The following is a 13509-nucleotide window of genomic DNA, read 5'->3' as shown; positions in this document are numbered from 1 at the left end:
GCTTGGCAGCAGCATCTGCCAAAGGCCTCGTGATCGTGCTGTTATGTCCCTGCCGGAAGGTGTCCTTACGGACCAGGATCTGCGTCTGCTATAGAACAGGGCCTGGCCCACCGTCAGGTAAGAAGGAGAAGCCACAGAGCAAACTCATCTCCTCACTGACATGTGGTCGTGGCGTTACAGACACATACATACTCTCCACCTGGGCCCCTTGGGAAGTAAGGAAACTGAGTCTGTGCGAGCGGTCCGGGTCCTTTGGATTTAATCAGTTGGTCTGACACTCGAACTCGGGTCTGCTGGGTTTCAAAGCCCATGTTTTCACCCACTGTGGAACCCAGCACACACACAGCACAAACCCTTACGCGTCTATGTCAGCTCCTCTGTCCTGTCTGACTGTCCAGCCATCCGCAGCTGCTACACCTTTCTGTCTGTCCACCTACCGTACAATCAGATACACAGACATACACACACACATACCCCTCAGTCCTTGAAGGTCCTGGCATCCGCCTGCCCTAAGCCTCACCCACCCCCGTGTCCGCTCCAGCCCTCGGATGGCCATCCCTGCCTGCCGTGCCCTCCGGCTCCTGAGTGAGTTCCCTGTTTTGCTGGCTCCACTCACTCCGTGCCTGCAGGATTAGGGCCTTCCTCTCAAAGAACTTCACTTTGGTGCCCATTCCCACCAGTCACCATCCCAGAGATGGTCAAGCCCAAGCTGTGGAAAATGCACCAGCCATTCAGGTCCCCTCGCCGCAGGTCCCCTGCCGAGGGGGCTGCTTCTCTGCGAGGGGCTGGATGGATGTAAAGAGACGAGGTTCTTCTTCTCACAGCTTCACGTCTGCGGCAAGGTTGAAGGTGGCAGTGAAGAAAGTCCTGAGGCCAAGAAAGGGCTTTCCATCTTGGCCTCACTGTGCCAGCACAGGCCTCGGTGGGGCCTCTGTTAGTGTCTCTTGGGATGAAGGCCCTGATCCTGGGTCCCGACTCACCTGCACAGCCCCAGCTGGTTGAGAGTCCTGGAGCTGCTGGCCAACGTGGTGGCTCTTGGGGAATGCTGGTCTTCTGAGGGCGGCCATGGGTGGGGCATCCTTCGGGTCAATTAAAACATTGGCTCACAACATCTGTTGCATATTTAAGTCAAAGGAAACTTCTCAGGTCAACCTCATGCATTTTCTGCTACAGAAACAGCTTTTGTGGAAAGCACAAATAAAGCCGTTGTTCTGTTGAATGTCCAGGTCTGAAGGTGAGTTTCTGGTCTGGGGGAGCTTCTGTCCTCCTTACTCTGGCCAGCCGCGTGACAGGTGACCCTGAAGCACTGTGCTTTCTGTGAAGACGTGCTCAACAGTGCGCTAGGGGGACAGGGTGTGTGTGGCAAGTTGTGTGGCCGAGGGACGTCCCCCCACCTCTGGTCATTTCCCTGCCTGTCTGTCCTTCTTAAAATCTCTTCCTTCTACAGAGGGACATGGGGTCCCAGAGGCTGAGGCCACAAGCGGGGAGCCAGGCCCTCCTGGGACAGGAAGAGGAGAGGACGGGCCCGGGCATAGCCATCCCTGGGACCTTAAGCCAGTGGGGCCCTTCCATGTGGCAAGGGTGGTGGGCCGTGGGGGCATAACACGGGGTGGCTGCCAGGGAGCTCCGTCCACAAAAGCCACCTACCAAAGGCACTGGTGGGTGCCTGGGTGTTCCCGGGAAGCCTGACCTCAGTCACAGGCCTCCGGGCCACCAGGACGATCTAGGCGGAATTGAGCCCTAATACCTCCCGAGGCCTGTGAGCCCCCAGCCTGTTGCAGCGGCCACTTGGAGTGCTGGGGGGCCAGAACCCTCTCTGGGGTGGCCACCATGTCAGCGGGGGCTTCGTCTGGAGGTGTGGCCATGCCTGCCACCTCAGTAACATGGCCTCAGAAAGGGGTGAGTGGCCCTTCTGATGGTGCTTCCCAAATGGAACGGGAGTTAAGGCCAGTGGTGTCAACTCCACAGAGAAATGGTGGCTGATCCCCAACACCTGTGACCGCCTCCGTGATAGCGTCACACCCAGGGCGGTGGGTCTAAAAAAGATGGAAACTTATGATCACATTCCCCCGCCAGGCTGGTCCCAGGTGCCCAGCTGCGGAGTGGGACCGACCTGTGCTCCCCAGCTGTGGGGGGGATTCTGGCGTGGGAAGAGTCGTTCACGGCAAGGGAGCCCTGGCAGAGTTGCTCGATCTCCAGCCCCACCCCCACATTTGCCCCTGTGCCCTGTGAGCCCATACAGCCAGCCGTGGCTGCATAGGGCTTCGGAGCCCAGCCTGGTGCACCTGTGCAAGCACGCACGTATATGCTCACACGCGTGTGCAGAAGTGTGTGTCCGTGCACGTGCTGGAATGCTTCCGAGAACAAGCAGCCCAGGAACGCGGGGGTTGGACAGGACGTGGGCCGTGCCTGGGGGTCCCTCCCTGGGGCCGTGTGGAGGTGGCTGGGGCTGAGGCCACAGGAAGAGCCTACTGCCCCGGGAGTGTGTGTGGGATGCTGTTTCTCACAGACTTCATTTCCTGTTTTAACTAAACATGTGAATGTCCTGGAATAAAAAACTGTTGGGTCCCCGTGGGCATGAGTGGGATTGCTGGGATCGAAACCCTCTTCTGCTGCTTGTGCCGGAGACCCTGGGGTGTGGCCCTGGCCGTGCGGCCGCGTCGCTCCCTGTGCACCCGGCTCCGTCGGGACTGCCACCGCGTCCTCCTTCAGGCCGGCCTCAGGGGTGGAGACTCTGATGAGGGTTTTTGCCCCACAGCCCTCCTCTGGAGTGCCCAGACCCTCGGCTTTCCCAGCCTCCTCACTATCTCTGGGCTCCCTGAACGTCTTCTCTCGCCCTCTGGAGGAGCTGCCTGGGAGCCCTGACTGTGTACTGCCCAGGTCAGGAGGTGAAGATGGCACCAGAGGCCCTCATGCTTTAGGGTTGGGTCACCCTTGGAGGCTCCCGAGGATAGACCCTCTCCTCAGAGGTTCCGGAGACAGCACTGGCTCGCTGGTGGGCCCCTGGTGGTCAGTCAGGCCTTGCTCTGCTCTGGCAATGGTCTTTCAGACCCTGGCTCCTGCACAGATGGGAAGGACCTGAGGGCCCCTGGGGCTCTGCCTGTGCGTGTCCGCAGACCCCCATGTAATGCTGGGAGGGTCTGTTTCTGCCTGGAACGTGGCCTCAGCTGGAGCTAGGGGCTTCTGGGTTCAGGACAGAGCGGAGGCCAAGGAACGAGGAGGCCCAGGCTGCACTGGAGAGGCCTCCAGGCAGGGGTAGGGGAGCATGGCCCACAAGGGCAAGGGGCCGGGCTGTGTCTCACCCCCAGAGGCATTCGGGGCTGGTGTATGGGCACTGCTGTAGTGACAAGGGCCTATTCTAACACCACGCCGGTCCCTGGGGCCCGAGTAGGCCTGGCAGGTGCCCAAGCAGGGCCCCGCGGGGCCCGTGGCCTGGTGAGACGCCAGCTGCTTTCAGACATTGGCAGAGCCCGGCATCTGCCCCGCCCAACCCAGGAGATGGGCATGAAGGTGCGGCCAAGCCCAGCGGGTCCAAGGGTACACCCTTTGGGATGAGCTTAAGAGCCACTTCCCAGGAAGTCTGTGTCCTTCGCAGCCTGGGCACCTCACGGGTGAGCTGGGCACGACCAGCACCGCATAGAGCCGGGAAGGAATCTGACTCAGGTGAGGCTGGAGGCCTTCTGGGGCTGGGCCGGGCGTGGGAGAGCAGTGGGCTTTTCTGGCTGCCGGGTGAGATTGAGGGCAGGGTCAGGGCAAGAATCCAGAAAGACCGCAGATTTGCAGGGGGTCATTCACCTTGGGCATGAGAAGCAAAGTCTCATGGGACTGGAGACCCCAGTCCTACTGAGGTTGTGTCAGCGTCGCTGAAAATCCTGCCTGATTGTGGGTCACAAGCCCAGGGAGGGGCAGGAGGAGCCTGGGTGGATGTGGGGCATGGGCTGGGGGCCTGGGTGGGGCCAGGAGTGGAGTCAGGACAGAGGCCTTGTCAGCCCGGGCCTTTGTTTCTTCGGGGAGGCCAGAGTCTTCCTCTAGGGACGGGGAACCTGAGATGGGCTCCGGGGTGGGAATTCAGGCGAGTTTGCGTTCAGCTGGAATGTCAGTTTGTTGTTCTTTGTTGGACTTCAGGACCACAGGCCAGCGTCGCCTGGCCTGGCAGGGCGGTCTGCCAGTGTGGGCTCCTCCCCTAGGGCAGGGCTGGCCACAGCCCGTGAGGAAGGAAGCCCGAAGCTGCAGAGGCCCCAGCAGCTGGTGCATGTGGAAGGATCCACGTGGCCTCAGGAGGGAATCTCAGTGGCCCGGTCCTCTGACATCCAGACCCCCTCCCTCCAACCTGGGGCACCCCTGGCACTCACCTCTTGGGGCTCCCCCAGTCCTCCCAGCCCCTCTCCCAGGGCCTGTGGTCACTGTCACGGGAGGAAACTGGGGCCCGTGTCTTTGGGACATGACCCCAGTTTGTGGTCATTCTTTGAGGACACACCCCTAGTGGGGATGAGAGGCCGCCTTCAGCCTTGGTTTAGAGTGGGGAATGGGCTCTGGGCCACGTTAACTTAAATGGTAATTGACTCTTAAAGTTCCAGGACCATGTCTGAGGCCTGGCCAAATCCTGCCTGCCCTTGGTGGCTCTGAGACCTGGTTCATCTGAGAAACTGGGTGAGGTGGACTGGGGTGCCCTGAACTGGGGTGAACAGGAGGCCAGACTCCCCGCACTCACTGAGGTTGGTCTGCAGAGGGGTGGGCACTTGACGTCACCCAGGGGAAGAGCTGTGCCTTCTGCTGGGTGGGGTGGGGTGGCCATGTGGGTGGGTGGCTATGTCCCCAACCTCTGGGTCACCTCTCCTGACTCCCTCCCCTCAGGGATGGCCCTCTGCCTTGGGTGGGGCTGCGTGTGCAGGAGCTCTTCCTTAGACCAGGCATGGGCACACCGTGGGTGCTTCAGCAACCCATCCAGGAACTTACCCCACGAGTCCATGATTAGGGCAGTGTTGGGGTCATTAAGGCCTGCCCCAGGGCAGCTTGTGGGGGGCGGAGCCAGTCTTATCTGCCGGGTGAGCAGGAGCGGGCCAGGCAGTGGACCGACTGTGGGAGGGAGAGAGAGAGGTGGGGTCTGGATGTGGGAGGCCCAGGCCAACAGGGCCCTGGCACCCTTGGGGCCTCCACCCTCCAGCTGGTGAGTGTGTGCCGGAGCTATGTTCCCAGGCCACCAAGTGGTGGTGGCCCCGTGGCAGTCCTGGTCCGCTTCTGGGACAGAGGAGGGGAAGTACCCTCAGTTTGTCCTTCTCCAGCCTGGCTGTGCCATGAAGACCAAGCTCAGTCAATGCCGCGAGAGGGGAAGTCATGTAGGCCCCTGAGTCCCGGGGGATGTGTGGGGTCCTGCGAGTTGCTGGGCCATAGGGGATGTGGTTTGGCCTGGAGCTGGGTGCCTGCGAGGCAGCGAGCACAGGAGACGCGGTCAGCCCAGGTGTTCAGTGTCCCTGAGGCTTCCCCACGGAGAAGATGTCAGGAGACAGACGATTGGTAAGAGCGGAGGGAAGGGGCAGCTTCTGGAGGTGTTCTGAGGCCCAGGTCAGAAATAGAGGGAACAGGAGTACAGGGTGTCCCCGTGGTACCGTGTCACACACCAGAGCCCCACACAGGGATCATCTCTGTAGGAGGGTCCACTGTGGTCAACTGTCCCAGGGCCATTCCTTACCCACCCACCGCTATACACTTGGCCTGTGGCCTCTGAGGCTCTCGATGGGCAGAGGACACTTCCTGGGAAGATCGGGCCCCACGATACCAGCGTGAATGAGGAGGGACAGTCAACACCCAAGTGTAGGTCAGGAACCTGGGGCTGGAGGAAGGCTGGATGCCAGCCCTGACTCCACACCCAACCACTAGCCCCACACGCCTTCCCTGGAGCCCAGGAGCACTGGGCTGGAAAAGCACCTGGAACCAGTCCCACACCATTTCCCGGGGAGGGGGGGGCCCTCCTTGGACCCCGCTTCCTGACTCATGAGATGGGAACCCTGCCCAGGCCGCCCACCCCCATCCAGGACGGTCTGAGCGCAGAGCACGTTTCAGAGGCATCTGGATGGAATAAGTGCCTTAGAGGGCGTACAAGTTCGGGATGAAACTCTCCGGAAGGCAGAGCCGCCGCAGCTCCTTCCTGAGATTTAAAAATCAGTCCCGAGAGAAGGGCCACGAATCTGTCCACTTCAGCTCCGTCCACGTGGCCACAACCCCTGCCTGTAGAGGGAGGAGCAAGCCACAGGCCTCACAGTGCCAGAGTATGGAGGGATGGGGAAGCTGCCTGCAGAGCACAGCGACGTGGGCACCCTGAGTCCTCTGCGTGGCTGGTCCCTCCCCGTGGCCGGGCCCATGCCAACTCTGAAGTGTCGTGGTGTGGTTTTTCATTGGTCGCCTTCTCCCTGTGTGAGCTCCCGGAGTCTCCGACCATCTCTGGGCCTCCCTCTCTCGCCAGGTCCTGGTGAGCGTGGAGTAGAGGCGGCACCCCACCCCAGGCCTGCCCTCAGAGCCCCTCGGGGCAGCTGAATATGGGGTTTGCAGGCAGGGATGGCCTCCCTCCCAGGTGCCCAGCCCAGGGTGGCCCCCAGGCGTTCAGATGGGCTCTGAGCTTTCCATGACAGCTGGGTTTCCCAGAAGACAGAAGCTTGGGGCTTGTCCCCATGCGGCAGTTGTCAGGACTTGGCTGTGGCCAGCAGGGCATCTTAGACATCTCTCCATGGGGCTGGGGTGTTGGGATACGTGCATTTAAATTTCTGGTAGAGCTTCCCAATGCCTGATTTACACCCTCGCGCGCGCTTTGTGAACGTGCCCCTTTCTCTCATCTTACCGACACCGGATCTGGTCATCAAATGTTTTTCAACTTCTCGTTCCTGTGACTAATGGGGACTGAATGATGTGTTGTGTTCATTAAGATGTTTTATGTATTTTTTGTTCTCCTTTGCCAATTTCCGATTGGGTTATTGGTTTTTCCTTACTGACTTGTGGGTGCTGTTTACATATGATAAACCTCAACCCTCGGGCTTACCTTGCAGATACTGCTCCCGTCTCTTGCTTCACATTTCAGCTTTCTAGGGGGTCTTCTTCACTGCACGCAGGTCCTTGGATTTCTTGTAGTCAGCTCCGTCTCCTTAGTCAGTTGTCTCCTTAAGGGTTAGGTTCTGGTCTTGCCTGTTTTGCTGGGAGTGTGCACTTTCTTTTCTCTTGTAGTTCTTTCATAATTATACTTTTTGCCTTTAATCTCTCTGCGTTTATTTTGGGTATGGGGTGAGACAGAGTGGAACCATTTTTCCACATTAAATCTGAGATATCAGGAGCCCTGGAGGACTCAAATTATAGTGTAGGGGCTTGGAGCACGGGCTCTGGGCCGGGCTTCCTGGGCTGCAGTCCATGCCTCGCCCCACATGGAGGGAGTGCTGGCCACTTCCTGACTCTGTTCCAGCCTCAGTTTCTTCTTCTCCAAAAGGCTCCTTGTGCCGACTGAATTAGCACCTCTGTGTAAACCCCTTGGGAATGAGTCAGGTGGTCTGACAGAGCCCACAGCAGGTCGTAGGGTCCCCCTAGCCTCCAAGCAATTTCCAGACTCTGGCGTTCTTATTGCTTCTTCCAGAAGACGGGAGGGGGGTGGGGTATGGCTGGGAAGGGCAGCCTCCAGGTGAGTGTGCCCAACACCTGTGTGCCCCGATGACCTCGGAATAGACACATCCCCATTGCTGGGGGCTTCTGGGGGGGAACACAGTCACCATGTGGTCAAGCCAGCCAGATTCTGACAAGTCTGGAGAGGTCCTGAGATCTGGAAGTGCAGATACGTTCATGTTTCTGCCAAGGAGAGAGCATGGAGCTGGGGACAGAAGTGGGGCTGCTCAGGTGTCCTTCGACTGATACCCCAAGGTCAAGCCTTCTCACCGTGAAAGCCAGGTAACGGACCAGCCTTCCCTGCTCTGTGGGTAGGTAGCCCAGGCATGCACTGCGAGAGCAAAATGTCCCATATTCTGGCACAGGTCATTGCCGGCCCCTGGAAGACTGTGTTCTGGGGGTTGGAAGCCCAGTGTAGATGCCCTCCCTGGGGGTGTGGCTCCTGGGGGACCACACCCTCGCTGTCTGGCCTGACGCCTGGCTGTGTTCACTGGGGCTGGCTCGGGCTGACCTCTGAGACCCTAATCCCAATCCTCCACATTCGCATGTTGCCTGTTTTCTGAGAACATGTCCCTTGTTCTCCGGACAGCCTCTGGGACTGGCCCCTGAGCCTCGACGCCTGCCTCCACCTCCTCTTCCCTGCTGCTTTGTTTCCCTGCTCAGAGCTGCCCAGCAGCCTGGCGCTTGCTGGTGGAAGACTGTTGTAAGGGAGCCTGGGGCTAAGAAAGTGGTAAAAAAAAAAAAAGAAAGAAAGAAAGAGAAAAGAAGAAAAACCCGGTTGTTAATTTGGGCCCAAATGCGTGAGGGGAGAGGTTAGGAAAAGTGAGAGAAGTAGAGTCCCAGCTGAGAGTGGGGCCTGAGGGTGTGTGAGTTCTGGGGACCGGGTGACGACCCTCCCGGCCGCGACTGCGGGAGTGCGCCAGGTCCTCCTGGGCTGCTGGGGGAAGGAGCTCCCTCAGGAAGCAGGAGCCACAGACCCAACCACCTGGTGGGACCCCTTTCCTGAGCCGCTCCTTGTCTGAAAGAGGAGGGGATGGGCTGGCCGCCGACAGTGTCCCGAAGACTGTCCCTTGCCTCAAGAAGGGGCACTAATGGTGACCCTCGGCCCCTTGGTCGCCTGGCAGCCCTCCATCCCCACGGCCAGGAACCAGCCGTGATGCGTCCAGTGCTGGAAGACTGGCGTGAGAGCAGAGGGGATGCTCTTTCCTGAGATGGGCCTGTTGGGTCCCACGGAAGGAGGCCTTCCTGGTTTCCCCCTTTGCAGAATGAGTGGCATCGAGCCTACCCGACATTTCCAGCTTCATTAACTCTTGTCAGACGCTGCTGCTGAGGTGGGCTTCCCCTGCTGCTCTGTGGTGGTAAATATTGCTGAGCTGAGCATGGTTGCGACACTTTCCTGTAAAACGAACTGAAACAGAAGTTCATGTCTTCCTCATACACGAAATACATAAATCAGTTAAAAATAGTTCCCGGAGCGGACGTGATGATGTCGTGGCTGTCACAGGAAGCACGTGAAGCAGGCTCATCCCCACACACAGGAAGGTGGAGGCAGGGTCCCTGGGCCTTGGGCGTCTTGTCAGGGGCCTCTGGGAGGCAGGTCCCGCGGGCTCCTCCTCACATCGGGGCCGGGCGGGGGCCTCCGGAAGGATGGCACCAAGCCAGACGCGTGCTTCTGCTGGATGTTGGTTTCCTGGTTTAGACCTCCCGACCACCTGCTGGGGCGGCCCCAAGACGCACGTACGAGGGTCTGGCCAGCCCACCCAGCCCGGGGACACCCTCCCCTGGGGACCCAGCATAGCTGATGGGTGTCCAGGCTGGTCCGCTCCATGGGCCACCAACAGCTGTGGAGCCCATGTCCTCTGGGCCGTCACCTTGGGCACAGCCAGGCCTCGGGCTTACTTGGGAAGGTGAACACATAGATGACCACACTGAAGCTGCCCAGAAATGTCACCCCCATCCTAGGCAGTCCCTGGAGATCTAGGGGGTCGGGTGACCCAGGGTGTGGTCCTGAGTGACCAGGAGGAGGGTTACAGGGCATGGGCCAGGGTCCTCAAAGAACGCTAGGGATGCGGTCTGGTGAGCATCGTCCCAGCACAAGCCCGACGGTGCTCAGCACCAACCGGCCACAGGTTCCTCCCTTGCTGGGTGGGGGGCCGAGGTGGGTGAGCCCAGGCAGGGTAACAGCCGCCCGACACCAGCCAGTCAGCTGCAAGTCGCTGTTTTGAGTCTGAGTCAGCGTCGGGTGTGAACCTCAGGAAAACTCAGCTCACGGCGGACTCGAAGGTCTCTGAGGGGGGGGGGGGGGATGCAGAGACCGGGCCAGCAAGTGCGAAGGAAGTCCGACTGATTTCCACTCCTGCCACCCCGTTCCCTGGAGCGGGGGCACCTGCCTGGGGGACACGAGGGGGGCTGGACTGCCTGCCAAGCCCCAGGCCTGAGCAGGAAGGACACGGCTCCCCCTGGCCTCTCAGCCTGAGGCCCTTGGCTGTGGCGTCTGGTGGGCCCAGCTCGTCCCAGGCACCTCTCACGGACGTCCGGACGTCGGGTCAGCTCAGTCGAGGGTGCTGGGGAGGGGCCAGCCGGGGTTCGGGCCGCTCTGCCTGGGGAACAGGGTTGAGGACAAGGAGACTTGGCTATGGTGGAAGCATGTTTGGGAACACGCCCTTCCCCAGAAACCCCTAAAACGAACACCCGAGGGTATCCCTAGAGGGTAGCCCAGAAGCTCCAAAGCAGTTTTCTTTCCATATTTGGATCTAATAAAGGGTATTTTCCCCCAGTTTCAACATTTTCATTGGTCCTTAAAAGCTTGAGGGCTCTGTGCTCTGAGCTTTAGGGTCTGATGGCTAAAGGAACAAGGACTATCCAGCACTGCCCTCCTGCACAGGGGCCCTCAGACGGAGGAGGAGGAGCCAGCCCTTGTTTGCTGGCTTGGTCTGGAGCGGCCCAGCCTCTGATGTGCGAGCACACTGACGTCCGTGTGTGTGCACATTTGCATATGCACACACGCACACCCACGTGAGCTCACACGCACACCCCTGCCTATGGGCACATGTGTACACACACAGCTGTGGTCTCCCTGCGGGGAGCGATGGCCGGGCCTCCATCTCCTGCTCCTGGGGCCCCCACCCTATCCACCCTGGGGCCCCTGGGCTCCTGGGGTCCAGGCTGGCTGTGGTCCCCCTGGGGTGAGGCAGGGTCAGCAGGCAGCTGGTCCCGAGTCAGTCAGACCCTTCTCCTCTGCCCCACCTCCAGGGCAGACTTCTTTCTGTCCTCTTATCCCTTGTGCCACGGGGCACCCTCCTCAGAGAACGGTCTCTATCGGCCGGGATGCTGATGTCCAGTTTCTCCCCTTGACCCTGCCTCACGCTCCTCCCTGGGTCTTTGAGTGCACACGTCCTAAATGGTTTGAGCTCAGGGAAGGGCTCCTGGGCTTGGCCTCTTGATGTAGAGGGCAGCTTCAGGTATGTGGGGTGCTTTGAATATTCCCAGCCCAGGCATCTGCATCCACCCAGATATTCTGGAGGAGCCAGGATTTTGGGGTACACACAGGGATTGGCTGACTGGGGGCAATCCCTTGGTTGGCTGGTGATTAGATGGTGTCAGAGTCCCCCCAGCATCTGTGATGGCTGAAAACCATCGCCAGGGGGTCACATCTCCCCCAGTCCCTCCTGCCAGGTAGTGGTGGGCAGGGCAGGTGCTGGGACCTGCTCCTGGCAAGCCCTCCTGATTGCACACCTGTTAGGCCCCTCCTGGGCCTGGTCTCAGCAAAGAGCCTTCCTGACCTGGCAATGGAACATGTGTTTGAGCTTGGCTGAGTGGCTTTCTCTTTTTAGATCTTCGAGTCAACCGTGAAGGAGCACGGAGCTTCGTGAAACATGCAAATGTCATCCTCCCCTACCCCATACTTCACAACTCTGCCCTGTCCCTGCTTGTCCAAGACGCCCACCTGGCCATGGACTTCACCATATGATAAATATATGCACGGGTGACTCTCTTTTTTAAAAGTTTAAATGACATAGCACAGCCCCTGAGCCCAGATATCAACCGTGTAATACTTCCCAGGCTTTCGCCTCCAAGCTGACAGCTCACTGCAAGGCCGCGCAGCTCAGAACCCCATCCCCAGCACCGCCCAGCGAGGGTTTGAAGGAGGACAAACTGCTTGGTAAAATGCGGCTGCCCAACCAGGAGAGAGCAAGGGAAGCCCTTTCTTCCTCGGCATCGGTTCCTCCATCGATTCTAGATCGCCAGACCCACACCTGCCCATGCCAGGGGCCACTTCCTGTGTGTCCTCAGGGACCAGTTTGGTCGCGGCCCTCACGTCAACCCTTTATCATGGGGGTCCATGCAGCAATGACTGTCTCTGCGCCAATCTGCGGAAGCACAGAAGGAGGAACTTCAGGACATGAAGAGAGAAGAGAGCTCTCCCCAGAGACTTCCTCCTTAGGGTGCACACCTGCTGCCACAGCCACTACCCCTCATCTTCCCTGGGCTCCCAAGGCTGAAGGCACAGCCCTGCCCAGCCCCAGGAAGGAGGGGTTCACACTGGACCCCGTGCCGAGCATCTGACAGGTCCTGGGGCATCGTGTCTGATCCTCTGCAGGGCAGGAGTAGACGTGGAGGAACTTATCCAAGGCCACACGGCAGGGAGTGTGACGGCGAGAAGCCTTCAGAGTCAGGACTGGCCTGGTCAGAGCAAGCACGGCACTGCTTGTGCTGCCTGACCACCTGTAAGGGCAGGACCTGCCTGGCTCCTGGTCAAGGGCTCTGAGATAGCATCGCGGTGGCCCAGTCCACCCAGAGCGGCCAGGAGCATCACAGTGGGGGAGGGGGTGGCCAGCGCGGGGATGACCCTTGCTCCAACTGTGACTCCCCCACTGTTGCCCCCAGAAGCCAGAACTCCACCCACATGCCAGTTTTCCTGGCAGAAGAGACCCTCTCCCGGCAACCTGGGCAGAGACACCCGACCCCCAACCTCTTAGAATGTCGTGCTGCCTCTCCTCAGCCCCCTCCCTTCCCGCCCCTCCCCTGCCCCCCATGCCTCCCCCTGCCCCTCCCCCACCCCTCCCCCTGCCCCTCCTCCACCCCTCCCCCTGCCCCTCCTCCACCCCTCTGGCATTGGTCTGTGCTTCCAATATCTTCTTTCTGGGTGTGCAGGAGGGCAGGGCCTGGAGCCTGCAGAGGTGACCTCCAGGCGCTCTGGTTCTGCATGGAGTGGCCGCACGCTCAGAGGCACATTTTGCAAAGTGGGGAAGGGCCCCTGGGGGGCCAGGGATGCGCCTCCAGGCCCTACCACCAACTGGGCCTTTCAGTCAAAGCACCTGTTCTCCCTGCGGTCTCTCTAGCGGGAGCTGGGTTAGGGCTGGGTTAGGGCTGGGCCTGGGAACGCGGTTTGTCAATAAGGAGGCTGGGGCTCAGGCCGGCCCCAGGTCGAGGCAGCCTGGTGGGGATGATGTGGGGGGTCGCTGGCCCCCCTGCCGTCGTGACTCCACAGCCCCGGAGGAGCAGTGCGGACCCCAGCCTCCTCTGCAGCCTCCTCCTCCTCAACACCTGGAGCATAGCCAAGGACCCGCAAAGCCAGAGCGGCCTGGGCCCTTTCAGAGCAGGCTGGGGCAGAGGCTCTGGGTGCACGGTCTGCCGAGGGCACCTGGACATGTCATTCCTTCTCAGCAGGAGACGCAGCTTCCTCCTGTGAGTTCACTGGAGCCATGGTGTTGAACAGAGACCTAGGGAGCCCCTCTCACCAGGCTCCTCACCTGTCCTGCACGAGGGGTAGCAGGCAGCACGTTCTTCTGTTAGCCTGACGGAAACAGTGTGGATGTTGGACAAACTTTTGGGCTCCTCTGAGCAGACATTGGCTGGGGAGGGGGTGAT

The 13509-nt window shown here is 60.1% G+C and overlaps 2 long non-coding RNA genes across 2 annotated transcripts; one reads left to right on the top strand and one right to left on the bottom strand.

Moving 5' to 3' along the window:
* Positions 1 to 242: 242 nt before the first annotated feature.
* Positions 243 to 9066, bottom strand: LOC131816604 (uncharacterized). The gene is made up of 2 exons (XR_009348118.1): positions 7031 to 9066; positions 243 to 5076 (listed from the first exon to the last, which is right to left on the bottom strand). It is a non-coding gene; the product is annotated as an uncharacterized LOC131816604 (long non-coding RNA).
* On the top strand, positions 3487 to 12676 carry LOC131816603 (uncharacterized). The gene is made up of 3 exons (XR_009348117.1): positions 3487 to 3663; positions 4572 to 4715; positions 11472 to 12676. It is a non-coding gene; the product is annotated as an uncharacterized LOC131816603 (long non-coding RNA).
* The last annotated feature ends 833 nt before the right edge of the window (positions 12677 to 13509 follow it).

This window comes from Mustela lutreola, chromosome 15 (genome assembly GCF_030435805.1).
Source record: "Mustela lutreola isolate mMusLut2 chromosome 15, mMusLut2.pri, whole genome shotgun sequence".
Classification (NCBI taxonomy): Eukaryota; Metazoa; Chordata; class Mammalia; order Carnivora; family Mustelidae; genus Mustela; species Mustela lutreola.
Note: the sequence above shows the minus strand (reverse complement) of the source record. Positions and strands in the feature narration are given on the sequence as shown.